The sequence below is a fragment of the Pipistrellus hanaki genome, assembly GCF_964339955.1.
Source record: "Pipistrellus hanaki genome assembly, chromosome: 15".
Classification (NCBI taxonomy): Eukaryota; Metazoa; Chordata; class Mammalia; order Chiroptera; family Vespertilionidae; genus Pipistrellus; species Pipistrellus hanaki.
Window position 1 is genome coordinate 51,243,118 of NC_140517.1, and position 17,803 is coordinate 51,260,920.

A 17,803-nucleotide genomic window follows, 5' to 3' on the forward strand; every position below is an offset into this window, starting at 1 on the left:
AAATAATAATAATAATAATAATAATAATAATAATAATATGTATGTATTTTTTATTGTTAGTATTACAGATTTCTTCCTTTTCGCCCTATATGTATAATCTTCGGTGGATCTATTCCAGGCCTCCCCTCGCCCCTCCCCTGAGAGATCTGTCCCTGTGGACCAGGTGATCAGACCTCCAGCCCCATCTCCCCCTCCAGCACCACTTGTGGGGCCTCCACACCTTTACTCTCCAAGGGCATTGGCTGGGATGCCCAGCCTCTGGGAAAAGAAAAACTACATTACCAAGAAAGCACTGCGCCAGCGTCAGAGGATGTCAGAAGCATTTTGGGACATATACATCCGGTTAGGGCGGGACTTCCGGCAGCCCCTCCTGGGCAGCCATTTTGAAATCTGTGGCGGGAGGGACTCACAGCTCAGGCGGAGGAGGCCGCGTGCTCGCGGGGCGGGGTGAGTCCCAAAGGCCGGGGTTGCGTCCTCCGCGCCCCCCAGACCGCGTTCTGCTTCCGGAGCCCACCGGGCCCCCTCCCGCACCCTCCGGCCTCGGCGCCGCCGGAGCAGTGAGCTGTGGGCGGGCCACGTGGTGTGACCGGCGGAGAGGGGCCGGGCCCAGGGCCGCCGTGTGAGGCCGGCGGGGTGACCGCGGAGGCGGGGTGACCGCGGAGGCGGGTCTGGGGGCCCGTCTGTTCCGTGTGTAAAGGCAGCAGGAGGAGGAGGCCGCGCTCTGGGGAGGAGCGTCCCTCCGTGTCCAGGAAGCCGCTGCCACCGGGGCCTGAGCCGCAGGGGGCGGCGTGGCCGGGTTCGGACCTCTCCTCAGACCTGCCCGGAGGAAGGACGGCCGTCAGGGGGAGGAAGGAGAAGTCCTGGAAGCCCGGATGGAATGAGGGGTCCCCCGGCCCGGGGCTGGGCCAGGGCCCGAGCGGCCTGAGCCCCAGGTCCTGGGGTGGAGCCAGGCCCTCAGCACCTCCAGCTCCCGCAGGCCCTGCGGTCAGAGCCGCTCGGAGGGGCCCGGTTGTAGAGCTTATGCCAGGGCCTCACTCTGAGGTCGTGTTGTCCCGGGACTGTCCAGCCACCTGGGGACCGTGAGGAGATACCAAGCCCCGAATCTTAAGCCCAGGTCAAGGGTCATGAGAGTGGTACCTGATTTTGTCATCCAGTGGAATTGTGGGTAATAGGTCCTTCCATGCATAGATTCCGGAAAGTGAGGCTGGAAGGGAAGACTAAGGTGATTGAGGGACAATCAGGAGTCCGTTTTTTATAAAAACAGTAACTGGAAACAGTGGGCACAGGAATCTAGTCCAGAGGAGCTTTGTGACAACTGGGGTTTCTGTGCTGCTGATGGTGGGGTCATTGGGGTCATTGGAGCAGTAGAGCAGGGGATGTGTCCCAGGTCTCATTAGACTCCTGTGACTGCAGCATGAGGCACAGCCTGGGTGTGAGGACGGGGGTAGGAAGACTACCATGGAAGCTGCTGTGATGGCCTTGGTGAGGGTGATGGTGACGGGAGCACAGTGGAGGTTGTGGATGTGGAAGAAGCAGTTGCCTTAGGGATCAGTGACTTACGTGTGGCCACCTGGATTTTCTAATTTTGAAGTTTGGAGAGCGAGGTAGGGATCAGAAATGATGTAAAGGTTTGGATTTAGCACTTGATGGTATGAAAGCACCATCAGCTGACATGGAGAAATTCATGGTGGGAACAGTCAGGTTCATGAGGAATATAAAATCTTTCATCTTTTACCTATTAGGGTATGAGATATTTCAGAGACCAGTTCATGACCATCTGGAAGTCTGAGGAGTAGTTCAAGGCGAAGACACTTTAGAAAATAGTAAACACTATGGATGAGGGAGGAGTTGTAGATCACCTTTTTTATTAATTGGAGGTAGAAGAGTAATTCAAAAAGGTGAGACTGGCTGGTGCATTTTTATTTCTTAAACATTCACCTTTAGAGTCAACAAGTGAGTCTAAAAGTCAAGTGAATAAAAAATGTGATGAACAGAACGAACTGGTGAATATAAATAGAATCGGGCATAGAAAGGGAGTGGCCTGACAATTCTTGGAGGGATGGGAGTGTGGGGGATGTGGGATGAGACTGGACAAAATCGTACACGTATGGAAGAGGACAGTAGTGGGGGTAAGGAGAGGGCAGGCAGTAGGATGTGGAGGAGAGCTATGGGCCGGGGGAAGAGGAATAACTAATCTGAACAATAAAAACTTACTTAAAAATGATAAAATAAAAGAGCATGGTTGCTGGATGCTTGCACTCCTGTACCTTCCCAATCGACACACTTACCATGTGGGTCTTTACTTCGACCGACCACAATGGTGAACACAGGCAGCCAAGGATTTACCCAGGGTCACACTCACAAGTGGGTTCTGAATTTGCTGCCAATGACATCTGAACAAACTCCTTTTTCTGAGGTTCACCCCTTGGAATCTTGCCAGTGACAGTTTAGGGCAACCTGGGGACAGTGTCCACCTGGATGAGGAGCCAGGGACCCATCCTGACTGACGTCCACTGTCATTTCTAACAATCCCCTCTGCTCTCCTTGGCCCTGCACATCATCCCCCGTGAGGCTGGCACCATGTGGTCCACTTAAGGGGCCCATCAAGTATGTCATGTACTGTGGTTGCATGAACCCTGATGTTGGTTGCAGCCTGTGATGTGGTTTGACCAATGAAATAAGGTGGGAGTGAAGCCTGTCACCCTGACAGAGTCTGGAAGATGTCTCTCCATCTCTGATAACTCCTAGCAGGTATCTACGCCTTTATGCCGATAGTAGGAGAATGAGGGTGGACCTGTGTTGTGAACAAGAAACATACCTTCTTTTTTTAAATATTTTATTGATTTTTTACAGAGAGGAAGGGAGAGAGATAGAGAGCCAGAAACATCAATGAGAGAGAAACATCGACCAGCTGCCTCTTGCACACCCCCTATTGTGCCCGCAACCAATGTACATGCCTTTGACCGGAATCGAACCTGGGACCCTTCAGTCCGCACACCGACACTCGACCACTGAGCCAAACCGGTTTCGGCAGAAACATACCTTCTTTAGTGTAAGGCAGTAAAGCTTTCAGGCCTTTTTTTTTTTTTTTTTAATATCTGTGTACATATTTTAACATTGCCCCTTCTCCCCCCATACATACCCTCCCTCACCAGAGTTTCAGGCTGTTTTTTACCCACAATAACATTTAGGCTGTCCTAATCTGAATGCATCCCCTATTCTACTCTAAAGGGACAGGGGGGCTTCCGGGAGGAGGCCTGTCCTCAGGGGCCGGGCTGGCTGTGCGCACAGAGGGACGGAGCCCGAGGGGGCGGCGGCCCCGGCCCCGGGGCTGGGCCAGGCCCCGAGCAGCCTGGGCCCCGGGTCCTGGCGGGGGAGCCGGGCCCTCAGCGCCTTCAGCTCCCACAGGCCCTGCGGTCAGAGCCACTCAGGGGCCGGGCTTTGGGCTGAGGTCAGGGCCTCCCACTGCGGGGGCCTCTGAGGCTGTGCGGGCCTGGGCTGTCCAGCCGCTCTTATCGGGGGACCTTGGACCTGGGGACCTCTAAGGGACACCAAGCCCAGAATGCTAAGTCTGGGACAAGGGTTATATGAGTGGCACCTGATTTGGGTAACCAGTGGAATTGTGGGTGATAGGCCCTTCCATGCATAGATTCCATAATGTGCGAAGGCTTGAAGTGAAGACCAAGCTGTTTGAGGAATAAGCAGGTGTTAATTTTTTAAAAAATCGGAAGTCAACAGTGGGACAGGAATCTAGTCCAGAGGAGCTTTGTGACAACTTGAGTTTCTGTTCTGCTGGTGGTGGGGTCATTTGGGGTCATTGGAGCAGTAGAGCAGGGGATGTGTCCCAGGTCTCAGCCTCCTGTGACTGCAGCATGAGGCACAGCATGGGTGTGAGGACAGGGGTAGGAAGACCACAATGGAAGCTGCTGTGATGGTCTTGGTGAGGGTGATGGTGACGGGAGCACAGTGGAGGTTGTGGTTGTGGAAGAAGCAGTTGCCTTAGGGATCAGTGATTTAGGTGTGGCCACCTGGATTTTTTAATTTTGAGGATTGGGGAGAGGGGTAAGAATCAGAGATGATGTAAAGGTTTGGATTTAGCACCTGAAGGTATGAAAGCACCATCAACTGACATGGAGAAATTTTATGGTGGGAAAAATAATATTCGTTAGGGATATGAAATCTTTTATTCTTTCCTATTAGGGTATGAGATATTTCAGAGGCCGGTGCATGACTATCTGGAACTCTGAGTAGTAAGTCAAGATGAAGACTTTTTTTAAAAAAAATAGTAAAGACTGCTGAAACCAGTTTGGCTCAGTGAATAGAGTGTCGGCCTGCGGACTGAGGGGTCCCGGGTTCGATTCCGGACGAGGGCATGTCCCTGGGTTGTGGGCGCATCCCCAGTAGGAGGTGTGCAAGAAGCAGCTGGTCAATGATTCTCTCTCATTGATGTTTCTGGTTCTCTGTCCCTCTCCTTTCCTCTCTGTAAAAAAAATCAATAAAATATATTTTTAAAAATAGTAGACTATGGAAATGGGAGGAGCTGTAGATCACCTTTTTATTTTATTTCATTGGAGGTAGAAGAGTAATTCAAAAACGGTGAGCCTGTGGCTGGTGCATATTTACTTCTTAAACACTCACCAGGATTTCTTGTGACCTTTGTGTGGCCTGGTGTGTCGCATCCAGTTTGGTTAAGTTGCTCATGGGCCTGAGTGGGCATCTGTGAGACTCACTGGGCATGGGACAGAGGGCCATAGGCGGTGGGACTTGAGTCCTGAGGGCTGTGAGTGGAAAAGGGACATCAAGTGCAGCAGCTGTAGACGTGGGCTCTGGGTAACTGAGATCTGATGTGGTTCTCAATAGGGGAGGGTGAAGGAAAAACAAGTTGGGTGGGAGGCCTTCATAGCAGAACTGAAGGCTCTGTATTGTGTGTGTGTGGGCAGTCAGTCTCAGGTTAGTCCTTGATACTATTTAAATTTGTCATGCATTCTCTGAGTGAACACACATGCTGAGTAATGACTAAGACCAAGGAGATGTCTATGGGAGCTGGGCTAAGGAGCACAGGTGTGCGAGAGGTGTGGGAGAAGGAGCCATGTGCTCTCGGAGAGGGAGTGTGAATTCATGGCCACAGATCCCTGATGTTGCTATAGAGGGAATTAGGTTGAGTCCATTTCTGGTGATACTGGATGATACAACTTGGGGAATTTTAGGATAATTCCTAAACAGACAGGTGTTGTGGCACTACATGCCAGGTCCAGAATTTAGGCGTCATATGGGTGCACAGCTTCCTGTTATTGTTGGACTGATACAGTGATCAATAGGAATGGGATAGCATACTGCTGGGCTTGAAAATCTCTACAGGCTTGGGGAAGGGTAAAGGGTAAGAGAAATACATTACAGAGGAGGTGAGTTAGAATGTGGAAAAGAGGGTGATTAGAAAACATCCCCTTCTCCCCATGGCGTATATGTTTTGTCTTTGAAGCTGTGACTCTGGGAATGAAGCTGTCTGAGAGAAGTGTGATATAAAGAATTATGTGGAACAGGTAGCACAAAGTGTTGGCCTCAGCACCCTAGGATTGGAATCGAAAGGGTGCAATGTGTTGTCATGTTTTTCGAGGTCTTGGGAAGAAGAATGTGTTGGATATTGCCCCACTAGACCAGGGGCAAATTACTCACATTTCTCTTTCTGGCCAACATTTATCTGTCCCCTATGTTGGTGACAACCATTGTGTTGACTCTAAATGTGAGTCCTGAGGTCAGGAATGATCAATCTGGGCATCTTCTTTATTGCTGGGGGAAGACACAGTATCAGTAGAAATATAAGGAGAGAGTGACTCTGGTGGATGCAAGGTCTGCTATTTTCTGTGATGTGGGATTTGAAGGAGCAAATGGTTATAGAGAGTGGGACTAGGATGAAAGTTAAATCCTAGGAGAGAAGCTGATCATGGACTGATTTGTCTCCATTACAACAGGAGATGAATTTTGAGGATGTGGCCATTGCCTTCTCTCAGGAGGAGTGGGGGCTCCTTGATGAGGCTCAGAGACTTCTGTACTGCGACGTGATGCTGGAAGTGTTTGCACTGGTCTCGTCTGTAGGTAAGAGCTTCACATTGTCCTGAGGTGATGCCCTCTCTTCCTTTATTCTCAAAACATGGCTTTCCCTCTTCCACAGCCATACCCCAGGCTCTGCTCATTTCTGCGCCTGTCTGGTCAAACGTGTTGTGGCTGCCATTGCTGAGCCCTGTGGAGAGCCCTGACCAATGGACTCCAGGAACATCCCTGGCACCCATTGCCTGAAAAAGTCAGAAAGTGTCTGGGAATCGGGAATCTTACAGGCAGCTTAATGGGTCTCATGTTACTCACCTCTCCCTGGGAGGGTGACAATACCCACGTGTATTCACTTCCTCCCTCTTCCTGTAGGGAAAGGTGCTTTATGTTCTTCAGTGACATGAACCTTGGACTATTCTTGTAAGACCTCTCTTCAATTGTTGTTTGTAATATTACCTTAACTGACTACTGTTGCGGACCAAATTGCACTGGGCCAGAGCTGGCTGCTCTTTTCCATAGTCTTTCATTAATACTCGGAATATTTAGGATTTATGCATTGGTAGAGTAGAAGATTCTGGGGGAATCTGGTTTACTCACAGGTGAACACCGAAGATGGTGTCAAAGGAGGTATGGCCATGCTGAGTGACAACTTGGGGGAAAGTATGACATAATGATGGTGGTCAGATGGTACCAGGAACCAGCTAATTTTCAACATTGTTTAGGGGCAGGTGCCACTGGCTACACCACATTTCTACCTTTTCTTTCCCATAGTTGACACATTGCTGATTTGCATTTCATCTGTGACTTCCTGGCATTTGGCCACCTTCATCTTTATCATTTTGCGTCACCTGTCCCTCTATACTGCTTCCTCTGCAGTATTTTCCTACATGGACCTGCACATGTGTTATGAGTTGCACATATATGCTTAAGTCATCCTGATCGCCTGCTACTCAATTATTGAATTTTACTTTTTTTTTTTTTTAGTATATTTTTTATTGATTTTTTTTACAGAGAGGAAGAGAGAGGGATAGAAATTAGAAAAATCAATGAGAGAGTATCATCGATCAGCTGCCTCTTGCACACTCCCTACTGGGGATGTGCCCATAACCAAGGTACATGCTCTTGACCGGAATTGAACCCAGGACCTTTCAGTCCGCAGGCTGATGCTCTATCCACTGAGCCAAACTGGTTTCAGCTGAATTTCACTTGGAATAAGACATAACCAACCTTCTTCACAGCTTGCCCTGCTTGCCCCTGTCATGAGAACTCTTAGCAGAAGAATAAGCTGGAAATACATCTTCTCTTTCATGTGGTCCTTACCATGTGTGTGTCATGTTCCAGGTGAGGTCTTCCCTGTTTTGTGACCTTCAGAAGCCCAGACATTCACAACAGTTTCTTGTTAATCCTTCCTGCACATCTCTTATTTTCAGACAGTTGCATTGAACCCATGTATTATGTCCAAAGCACTTTAGCAATAGCACTTCTGTCACCACAGTCAACATTCAGTTCTTCCTCAATTCTCTCTTTTCAGGTTGTTGGCATAAAATGGATGATGAGGAGGTCTGTCTTGAGCAAAGCATATCTGTTCAAGTAGAGTCACAGAGCAGGGGTTCTAAGACAGCTCCAGCAACCCAGAGGAGCCATCTCTGTAGGAGATGTTTCTCTGTATACAAAGATATTCTACACCTGACTGTGTCACAAGCAGCAGACTTTGAGCAGAAAGCCTTCCTCAGTGACTCATGTGTGAGAGACTTCTGTTTCAGTGCAAACCCTCAGCAGCAGCAGAGGGAAGCCAGTGGAGAGAAGCCCTGGAAAGAAGATGTGGACGGGGCCTCGTTTGTGACCAGGTGCAGCTTCTACTTGCCTTGGGTGCCTTCAGCTAATGAGATTGGGGAAGACTTCCCAGCCATCCCAGAGATTCTCCAGCCCCAAGCTCCTCTCAGCACTGAGGAGCCACACAGTGGCAGTGAGATTTCACAGGAATATCTTGGTGGAAAAAGTCTTCAACAGACTTGTAACTGTGAAAAATTTGGCAGCCACAACCATAAAGTTCAGCATCAGGGCGCCTGCTCTGGAGAAGGGAAATATGAGTGTGAAAAATGTGGGAGAGTTTTTAAACGAATTTTTCACCTAATTCAACATGGAACAATTCACACAACCAAAAAGCCTTATGAGTGTACTGATTGTGGAAAATCTTTTAGGAACAATAATTACCTCTTCAACCACAAGAGAGTTCACAGTGGCAAAAAACCTTTTAAATGTAGTGATTGTGGGGAGTTCTTTGGACAAAGATTGTCACTCATTCAACACCACAACGTTCATACCAGAGAAAAGCCTTATGAGTGTAGTGATTGTGGAAAGTCCTTCAGGCTAAACTCTCAGCTCAAAAAACACAACCGTGTTCACACTGGAGAAAGACCCTATGACTGTACTGACTGTGGGAAGTCCTTCAGGAGAAGCCATGCCCTCCTTGAACACAAGAAAATTCACACTGGTGAAAAACCTTTTAAATGTAGTGATTGTGGGAAGTTCTTTAGACGAAAGTCTACCCTCATTCAACACCACAGAGTTCATACTGGAGAAAAGCCATATGAGTGTACTGATTGTGGGAAGTTCTTTAGACGAAAGTCTACCCTCATTCAACACCACAGAGTGCATACCAGAGAAAAGCCATGCGAGTGTAGTGATTGTGGGAAGTCCTTTCAGCACCACAGAGTTCATACTGGAGAAAAGCAGTATGAGTGTAGTGATTGTGGAAAGTCCTTTAGACAAAGACCTACACTCATGGACCACCACAGAGATCACACTAGAGAAAATCTCTATGAGTGTACTGATTGTGGGAAGTCCTTTGGACAAAGGCCCTATCTCATTTCACACCGCAGAGTTCACACTGGAGAAAAGCCATATGAATGTAATGATTGTGGAATGTCCTTCAGGAAAAGCTTTCAATTCACTGAACACCGTGTTCACACTGGAGGAAAACCCTATCAGTGTACTGAGTGTGGAAAATCTTTTAGGAACAGTAATAACATCTTCAACCACAAGAGAGTTCACAGTGGCATAAAAACTTTTAAATGTAGTGATTGTGGGAAGTTCTTTAGACACAAACTGTCAGTCATTCAACACCACACCGTTCATACCAGAGAAAAGCCTTATGAGTGTAGTGATTGTGGGAAGTCCTTCAAGAGAAGCTATGACCTCTTTGAACACAAGAGAATTCACACTGGTGAAAAACCTTTTAAATGTATTTATTGTGGGAAGTTCTTTAGGCAAAAGTCTACCCTCATTCAACACCACAGAGTTCATACTGGAGAAAAGCCATATGAGTGTAGTGATTGTGGGAAGTCCTTTAGACGAAAGTCTACCCTCAGTAAACATCACAGAGTGCATACCAGAGAAATGCCATATGAGTGTAGTGATTGTGGGAAGTCCTTTCAACTAAAGGGAGACCTCATTCAACACCACAGAGTTCATACTGGAGAAAAGCCATATGAGTGTAGTGATTGTGGGAAGTCCTTTAGACGAAAGTCTAACCTTATTGAACACCACAGAGTTCACACTGGAGAAAAACCCTATCAGTGTACTGATTGTGGAAAATCTTTTACGAGAAATAATCATTTACGTAGGCACAAGAGAGTTCACACGGGAGAAAAACCGTTTTAATGTGGTGATTGTGGGAAGTTCTTTAGTCTAAAGGGGAACCTCATTCATCACCACATAGTTCATACCGGAGAAAAGCCATGAGTGCAATGATTGTGGGAAGTTCTTTAGATGAAAGTCTAACCTTATTGAACATCACAGAGTTCATGCTGGAGAAAAACCATATAAGTGTAGTGATTGTGGGAAGTCCTTTAGAGAAAGATGTTCGCCCATGGACCACCACAGAAGTCCCCCTGGAGAAGAGCCATATGAGTGTCGTAAATGTGGGGAATGTTTTAGTGCAAACCTAGCCTTGTTAGACACCTGAGAGTTCACATTGGAGAAAATCCTTAACTGTGCAGGGGATTTTTGTCTTTCTCTCTACAACACTAAAGGAGACTTAAATCCGTTTGCCTGAACATATCGATAAACCCCTCTTATCTGAACATACATTGTGGGAAATTTCTCAAGTTTGAGGTACAAGTGAGGCTTGAAGGAGCTGCATTGCGCTTGGTAACTTCTGAGGACTCCACCTCATTTATGTGACTTTTTAGTATTTGTGGCCGAAGTGACCTACTCTGCCACTTGTCTCACCGGAACAGTGTGCATAAGCCACAAGCCCTGTGTGCTCAGGGGAAAGGAATTCTGTGTTCTCCCTTATGCTTGAGAAATTTATGAATATGCTGAGCTCTTGGCTGTATCTTCAATCTTTTTTTTTCTTGACTAGAGAATTGACCTGACCCAGGTTTCGTCGAGAGCACCCATCCTCAGCTAAGAAGTGGTACCTCTTTCAGGGACATTGTGGGTCTCACATTACATTGTGATGAAGTGTTTCAGGTACCAAATCACCAACATGCAAACCTTTTGCATTCCTCTGCTCTGGTTTATGATCTATATGTAAAGAGTTTTTTTCTTTTCAACCTTTAATTTTGATGCCTTGGGACGATTGAAAGGAAAGTAGTGATCTGTCAGCATTGTGAGGTGAAGAGATATGATGGGGTCCCAAGCTTTTTTTGCTTTGGAAAGCACAGTATGATTTCAGTACAGCACACTTTGTTAAATATTGGCTTATTTTGTGTTGCCAGCCAAGGCCTTGAGAGAAAGTCTGCATGATTTTGTGGTTGTAATTTGCAGCCTGGTGATTCTGTTATTGGTGATGTCATGGTCACCCAGAAAAGAAGGCCTTTGTTGTGCTTCTATGAACAATATCAATTTTATTCTTTGTTCACAGAATTTATTACACAACTCTCAGCAGTTTTTCAGGGATTCCTACCCACATACTGTAAAGCAGCCATGTGCCATAATGTATAGAATTTCATAGGCTGGTGCCATTTCTTTTAAGACACTCAGGTTTAGATTGAACCACAATTAGGAGATGAACACCGGGTTCGTAATGAGTGGATAAGACTGGAGTAAATTAGATGAAACTGCATCTTCTCAACGTTATCCAGAAATGGTCGTGTGCTGTGGCTTGTGTGACCTTTGTGTATAAACATTCTCGGGACTTCCATCACTGTCTCCTGTGACTGAAATAATTGACAGAAAAAATAATGTAAGTTTTTTGGATTCCCCTCGTCCATCTAGGGTGTTCACCTTGAGGTTTGCTCAGCAGGCAAAACCTCAAGAGCTAGAGGAAGGCTAAGTCCGTCATCAGCCTCAGGATGTGTCTTTTGTGATTCCTGTTGATTCCAATAGCAGTAGTCTTCACTGCTTGCCAATATTTGCTGCCATCGAGGCAAGGCTGGTCCTCAGGAAATTAGGAGAGAGATGGTAGAGTCCATATAGGGCTGACCTTTTAATTTTATAACAACACAGGTACATATAGGTCTTTATTTGCAAGTTCTTTTTCGGCTTTATTTAGGTATCTTTATAACTGAAATGTAACAGAATGCACTTTTCTTATGTGTATTTTGTGACCTTGGACATATGGATCAATCTGTAATACCATCACTTGTGAAATAAATTTCTCACCCACATACAGATTAGGGCTAAAGTAGGCTTAGAGATGTGAATATGCAAAAAGTGTTTATTCTCTTTTTAAAAATAAGTATTTTATATGCCTTTAAAATAACTTTTAAAAAATATGTTTTATTGATTTTTTTACAGAGAGGAAGGGATAGAGACAGAAAGCCAGAAACATTGATGAAACAGAAACATCGTCCAGCTGCCTCCTACACACCCTCACTAGGGATGTGTCCACAACCAAGCCATATACCCTTGACCGGATTTGAACCTGGGACCCTTCAGTCTGCAGGCCGATGCTCTATCCACTGAGCCAAACCGGTTTTGGCAAAACCATCACTTGTGAAATAAATTTATCTCTCACCCACATATAGGTTAGGGCAAAAGTAGGCTTAGATATGTGAATATGAAAAACTAAGTGTTTATTCTCTCTCTTTTTTAAAAAATATATATTTTATTGATTTTTTTACAGAGAAGAAGGGAGAGGGATATAGAGTTAAAAACATAGATGAGAGAAACATCAACCAGCTGCCTCCTGCACACCCCCTACTGGGGATGTGTCTGCAACCAGTGTACATACCCTTGACCGGAATCGAACCTGGGACCTTTCAGTCTGTAGACCGACGCTCTACCACTGAGCCAAACTGATTCGGCGGCTTATTCTCTTTTTAAAAATAAATATTTTTGCCAAAACCGGTTTGGCTCAATGGATAGAACATCGGCTTGGGGACTGAAAGGTCCCGGGTTCGATTCCGGTCAAGGGCATTACCTTGGTTGCGGGCATATCCCCAGTGGGGGGTGTGCAAGAGGCGGCTGATCGATGACTCTCTCATCGATGTTTCTAACTTTCTATCTCCCTTCCTCTATGTACAAAATCAATAAAATATATTTTAAAAAAATATTTTATATGTCTTTAAAATAACTTACAGACTTTTTTAGAAAGAGAGGGAGAGAATCAGAGAATGAGAAATGGCGATATGGAAAAGATGCAGCTAACTGCCGAAACCGGTTTGGCTCAGTGGATAGAGCGTCGGCCTGCAGACTGAAAGGTCCCTGGTTTGATTCCAGTCAAGGGCATGTACCTTGGTTGCGGGCGCATCCCCAGTAGGGGGTGTGCAAGAGGCAGCTGATTGATGATTCTCTCTCATCGATGTTTCTAACTCTCTATCCCTCTCTCTTCCTCTCTGTACAAAATCAATAAAATATATATTTTTTTAAAAAGATGCAGCTAACTGCTGCCTCCTGCACGCCACCTACAGGGCACCCAGGCAGGGATGGAACCTGTGACTTTCAGGGCAAGAGATGATGCCCAACCAACTGAGGCACGCTGGCAGGGAAGAATTTTTCTCTGTTTAATAACTAGAGGCCTGATGCATGAAGTTTCGTGCAAGTACGGGCCTTCCTTCCCCTGACTGCAGGCACCGCCTTGGCTCTGATGGAGCCGCCTTTTCACTCTGGCCCGGAGGTGCCTTTTCCAGAGGCCCAGAGTGGTTGGGGGGCAGTGCAGAATGCCCGCTCAACTACCTGAGCTACATCAGCTTGAGCCCACTGCAGGCTTCTCACCCCTCAGCCCTCCGTGAGCAGAGCATGACAGGCTGGCTTCCAAAGGTCCCAGGAGGAGTGTCTGGGATTGACTTCACTCATTCTCTGCAACCTCCTTTCTCTGGATTGAAAAATTTTGCGAAGGCTTTGGCTCTAATCCAGTTCCTTTTCCCGTTAGATGTAGAGTTTTAGGACATGGCCAGCCCTCATGCCCCTCTAGCTGGGGAAGCGGCCTAATTTGGGGGCTCAGAAGGATGGTGCTCTCTGCCAGGGTCACGACAATTGTATGTGGGGCTAAGGGGACGGAACACAATTTGCAGTTACTTTGCACTGACCTAGGGAGGGTAGAAGCATGCCTTGAGGCAGGAACCCACAGTAGCTTCTCAGGAAACGGAACTTCAGATACAGCTCTCCATTCCTGATCACCGTGGAGGACAGGAAGAGGTGCTGTGCTAATCTGTGTTGGCAATTTTCCATCCAAGGGCCATTTTCCGAAAGAGTCCGGGGCCTCCTCTTTTCCGACTGGAGCTGACAGTAGGTGAAATAGGATGCCATACCTTGCCGCTTCCTGGCATTGAGGATTCCGGGTGAAGGAGAAGAGAGCAGGGCTCAGTGGGCCACTTGGATTAAAAACGGTGAGCCCGGGCTGCTGTCCCTCAGTGGATAGAGCATTGGACCGGGCACCGAAGAGTGAAGGATTCCATTCTGGGTCAAGAGCACGTACCTGGGCTCCAGGTTCATCTCTAGCCCCAGTTGGGGAGTGAGCAGGAACACAACCAGTCCATGTGTCTCTCTCCCTGCCCACTCCCTCCCTCCTAATCTCTCAAAACCAATGGAAAAAATATATCCTTATGTGAGGTTTACAAAAGAAAGTAAAAATGAATGAAAACGGTGAATTGAAAGGGTAACACATTGCAGCTAACCAGAAATGGGGGCATTCTAATGTCACAAGAAGGACCTCATCAGGGTTCTAATTCTGCCTCTGCCACAGAGCAGCACTGAGCTTACTCAACTCACTTCCTTTCCTCATCGATGCCTCAGTGTCCCTGGCAACAGAAGGGACAGGTTGGGGGGTTGGAAATTCTGTGATTTCAACAGAGAGGCCTTGCAGAATTTGTGCTGATTGTTCCTCAAGGCTGGGCCGGGACAGGTCAACGTGAAGGCCCAGCACCTGGGGCTCAGGCCCCAGCCTCGGGGAAGCCCTGCAGGACAGGCCGGAGGTCTCGGGGACCGAGCCGGCCCACCACCGGGAATGGTGATCTCCGGAGAAGGGAACGTGTTTGTGAACCACCCTGGAGTCCACGACTCCAAAAGAATGCAGGGAAGACCAAGCCGCCTGCTGGTCCAGGTGTCTGGCTCAAGCTTCCTTCCCAAACAAGAACATGGTTTCCTAGGTCCGGAGTGAAAACTTGATACTCCTGCTTTAGTGGCTCTAAACCACAGACTTTCTGTCTCCTTAGACGGGCTCATGGCCAGCTGGCACTCACCATCCCTCACAGGATAACCCTGAGGGCAGGACGGAAAAAAACCTCTGAATTCTTTCCGTGCTGGCAGGGACCTGCCATCGAGTAGAAGATGCAGGCCCAACAAACTGGTCGCTGCTCCAGATGGCTACAGCTTTCCCCGCCCGTGAAATGCAAGCTCCCTGTTCTGTGTTTGCATTACTGCTGCTTGAATCAACTCGGTTCTTGGGAAGAGGATCCTGGGTCTCTTTTGCTTCTGTAATTGAGTGTTCCTCTTCCTTCATTGTATGTAAGGCATTGAACTGGTCTCTATAAACAGAGGCGAAAGAAACAACAGGCTTGTGTTTAAAATAAAACACATGAATTGACTCACCAGCCCAGGCCAGGACCTGGCCGAGAAAGGCTGGCATTTTTCTGGGACTCGGACATCACGGGGCTCATGGCAATCACGATCCCTCCGTTGGGAAAATGAGGATCGAAGCACGTGACGTGGGTCTGGGAACCCTAAACGCCGACAAGACCTGCAGAAGCGTCGGGGGTCAGGCTGTTCCTCATCTCAGGAGAGCAAGCCTTGAGCCTTCGGAACCTCAGCTCAGAAATGCGTGGGCCTTGACGGGTCAGACCCTGGTTTACTTGCTTAAAATGAGTCTGCAGGATTGGGGCAGCTGCTCCGGCTCCTTCAGCCATGGAGCCGATGAGGCCCCACCTGATGCGAGGGCTTCTCTGCGAGCTCACCGTGAAGCGAGCGGCCCGGAGCAGTGATGCTCACACACCGCCGGGCCCTGAACGCTGGCGTCACTGCGCTCCCCGCGCCCGGGGCTCGGCATCTGGTCTTCTGGTTTGCGGTGCTCTCTTCCCACAGCCCTGCTGCTTGGCCTTGTGCTACAGTGCTTTCCTGTCTGGCTTTGACCGACCCACCATCTCTAGGCACACAGGCCCTGCAACCTTCCCTGTGCTGGGGAAGACTCCACTCAAAGCAAATTCAGAAAGCCTGCCAACTTCCTGGCCTCCTGCCGACATGGTCTAATGTGAAACCATCATCAGGTCAAATTCCTGGGTACCAGCCGAAGCCGGTTTGGCTCAGTGGCAGAGCGTCGGTCTGCGGATTGAAAGGTCCCAGGTTCGATTCCAGTCAAGGGCATGTACCTTGGTTGCGGGCACATCCCTGGTAGGGGGTGTGCAGGAGGCAGCTGGTCGATGTTTCTCTCTCAATGACATTTCTAGCTCTCTATCTCTCTCCTTTCCTCTCTGTTAAAAAAATCAATAAAATATATTTTTTTAAAAATTCCTGGGTGCCAGGCCCTTCTCTTCTAGTTGGCACCTGCCTAACCTCTGTTGGTAATTTTTTTTAATTTAATAAATCTTTATTGTTCAGATTATTACAGTTGTTCCTCTTTTTTTTTTTCCTCCATAGCTCCCCTCCACCTGGTTTCCACCCAACCCTCTACCCTTACCTCCATCCCACTGTCCTCATCCATAGGTGTATGATTTTTTCCCCAGTCTCTTCCTGCACCTCCCCATACACCTTTCCCCCTGAGAATGATCAGTCCACTCCCTTTCTATGACCCTGATTCTATTATATGCACCAGTTTATTCTGTTCCTCAGATTTTTATTTATTTTTTATTTTTTTATTTAGAAAAAAAAAAAAAAAAAATATATATATATATATATATATATATATATATATATATATATTATTTTTTTATAGAGAGGAAGGTAGAGAGATAGAGAGTTAGAAACATCAATGAGAGAGAAACATTGATCAGCTGCCCCCTGCACAACCCCCACCAGGGTTATGCCCACAACCAAGGTACATGCCCTTGACCGGAATCGAACCCAAGACCCTTAAGTCCGTAGGCCGACGCTCTATCAACTGAGCCAAACCGGTTTTGGCTGTTCCTCAGATTTTTAATTCATTGGATTTTTAGGTACACTTGTACCTATCTATCGATATGTATTTTTTCGTAATTTTTTTAATACATTTTTCATTGATTTCAGAGAGGAAGGGAGAGGGAGAGAAATGGAAACATCCATTATGAGAGAGAATCATGGGTTGGCTGCCTCCTGCACGCCCCCTACTGGGGATCAAGCCCACAACCAAGGTACATGCCCTTGACCAGGAATTGAACCTGGGACCCACACCGGACAGGGCTGTGGTTCATAATTTTTATCTTTACTTTTTTCTTCTTCCTCTTCTTCCTCTTAAAGAATACCTTTTAGCATTTCATATAATACTGGTTTGGTGGTGATTAATTCTTTTAGCTTTTTCTTATCTGTGAAACTCTTTATCTGACCTTCAATTCCGCTGTTGGTCACTTTGAATATTTCTTGCCTGCATAGTTTCTGTTGAGAAATCAGCTGACCATTATATGGGTGCTCCCTTGTGGGTAATTAACTGTTTCTCTTGCTGCTTTTAATATTCTGTCTTTGTCTTTTGCTCTCGGCATTTTAATTATGATGTGTCTTGGTGGGGTCCTCTTTGGATTCCTGTTGTTTGGGGCTCTGTGTGCTTCCTGGACTTTTCAGTCATTATTTCTTCAAATAGGTTTTCAGTATCTTTTTTTTTTTTTTTTTTTAAATATATTTTTATTGATTTTGTACAGAGAGGAAGGGAGAGAGAGAGAGAGAGTTAGAAACATTGATGAGAGAGAGTCATCAATCAGCTGCCTCTTGCACACCCACTACTGGGGATATGCCCGCAACCAAGGTACATGCCCTTGACCGGAATCGAACCCGGGACCTTTCAGTCTCCAAGCCGACGCTCTATCCATTGAGCCAAACCGGTCCCGGCGGTTTTCAGTATCTTGCTCTCTCTCTTCTGGCACTCCCATAATTCTGGGGTTGGCACGCTTGAAGTTGTCCCAGAGACTTCTTATACTATCTTCATACTTTTGGACTCTTTTTTATTTTTCCTTTCTGGTTGAGTGTTTTTGCTTCTTTGTATTTCAAATCTTTGGTTTGATTCTTGTGTTCCTCTAGTCTGCTGTTGAGTGTCTGTATATTATTTTTTATTTCAGTCAGAGTATGTTTAATTTCTTGTTGGTCTTTTTTCATATCCTCGAAGGTCTCACCAAATTTATTGGCCTCGACAGAGATCCAAGATGGCCACGTAGGTAAATATTTAAACTGCTGCTGTGCACAATAATTTCAA

At 46.9% G+C, this 17,803-nt stretch overlaps 1 protein-coding gene across 1 annotated transcript in view; it reads left to right on the top strand.

Moving 5' to 3' along the window:
* LOC311633563 (zinc finger protein 418-like) overlaps positions 1–17,803 on the top strand; it is a 79,218-nt gene that overhangs the window by 51,691 nt on the left and 9,724 nt on the right. The window contains exon 2 of the mRNA XM_084906361.1: positions 5,970–6,093. The gene's annotated coding sequence lies outside the window, so the exon portion shown is untranslated. The remainder of the gene's footprint in view (positions 1–5,969; positions 6,094–17,803) is intronic.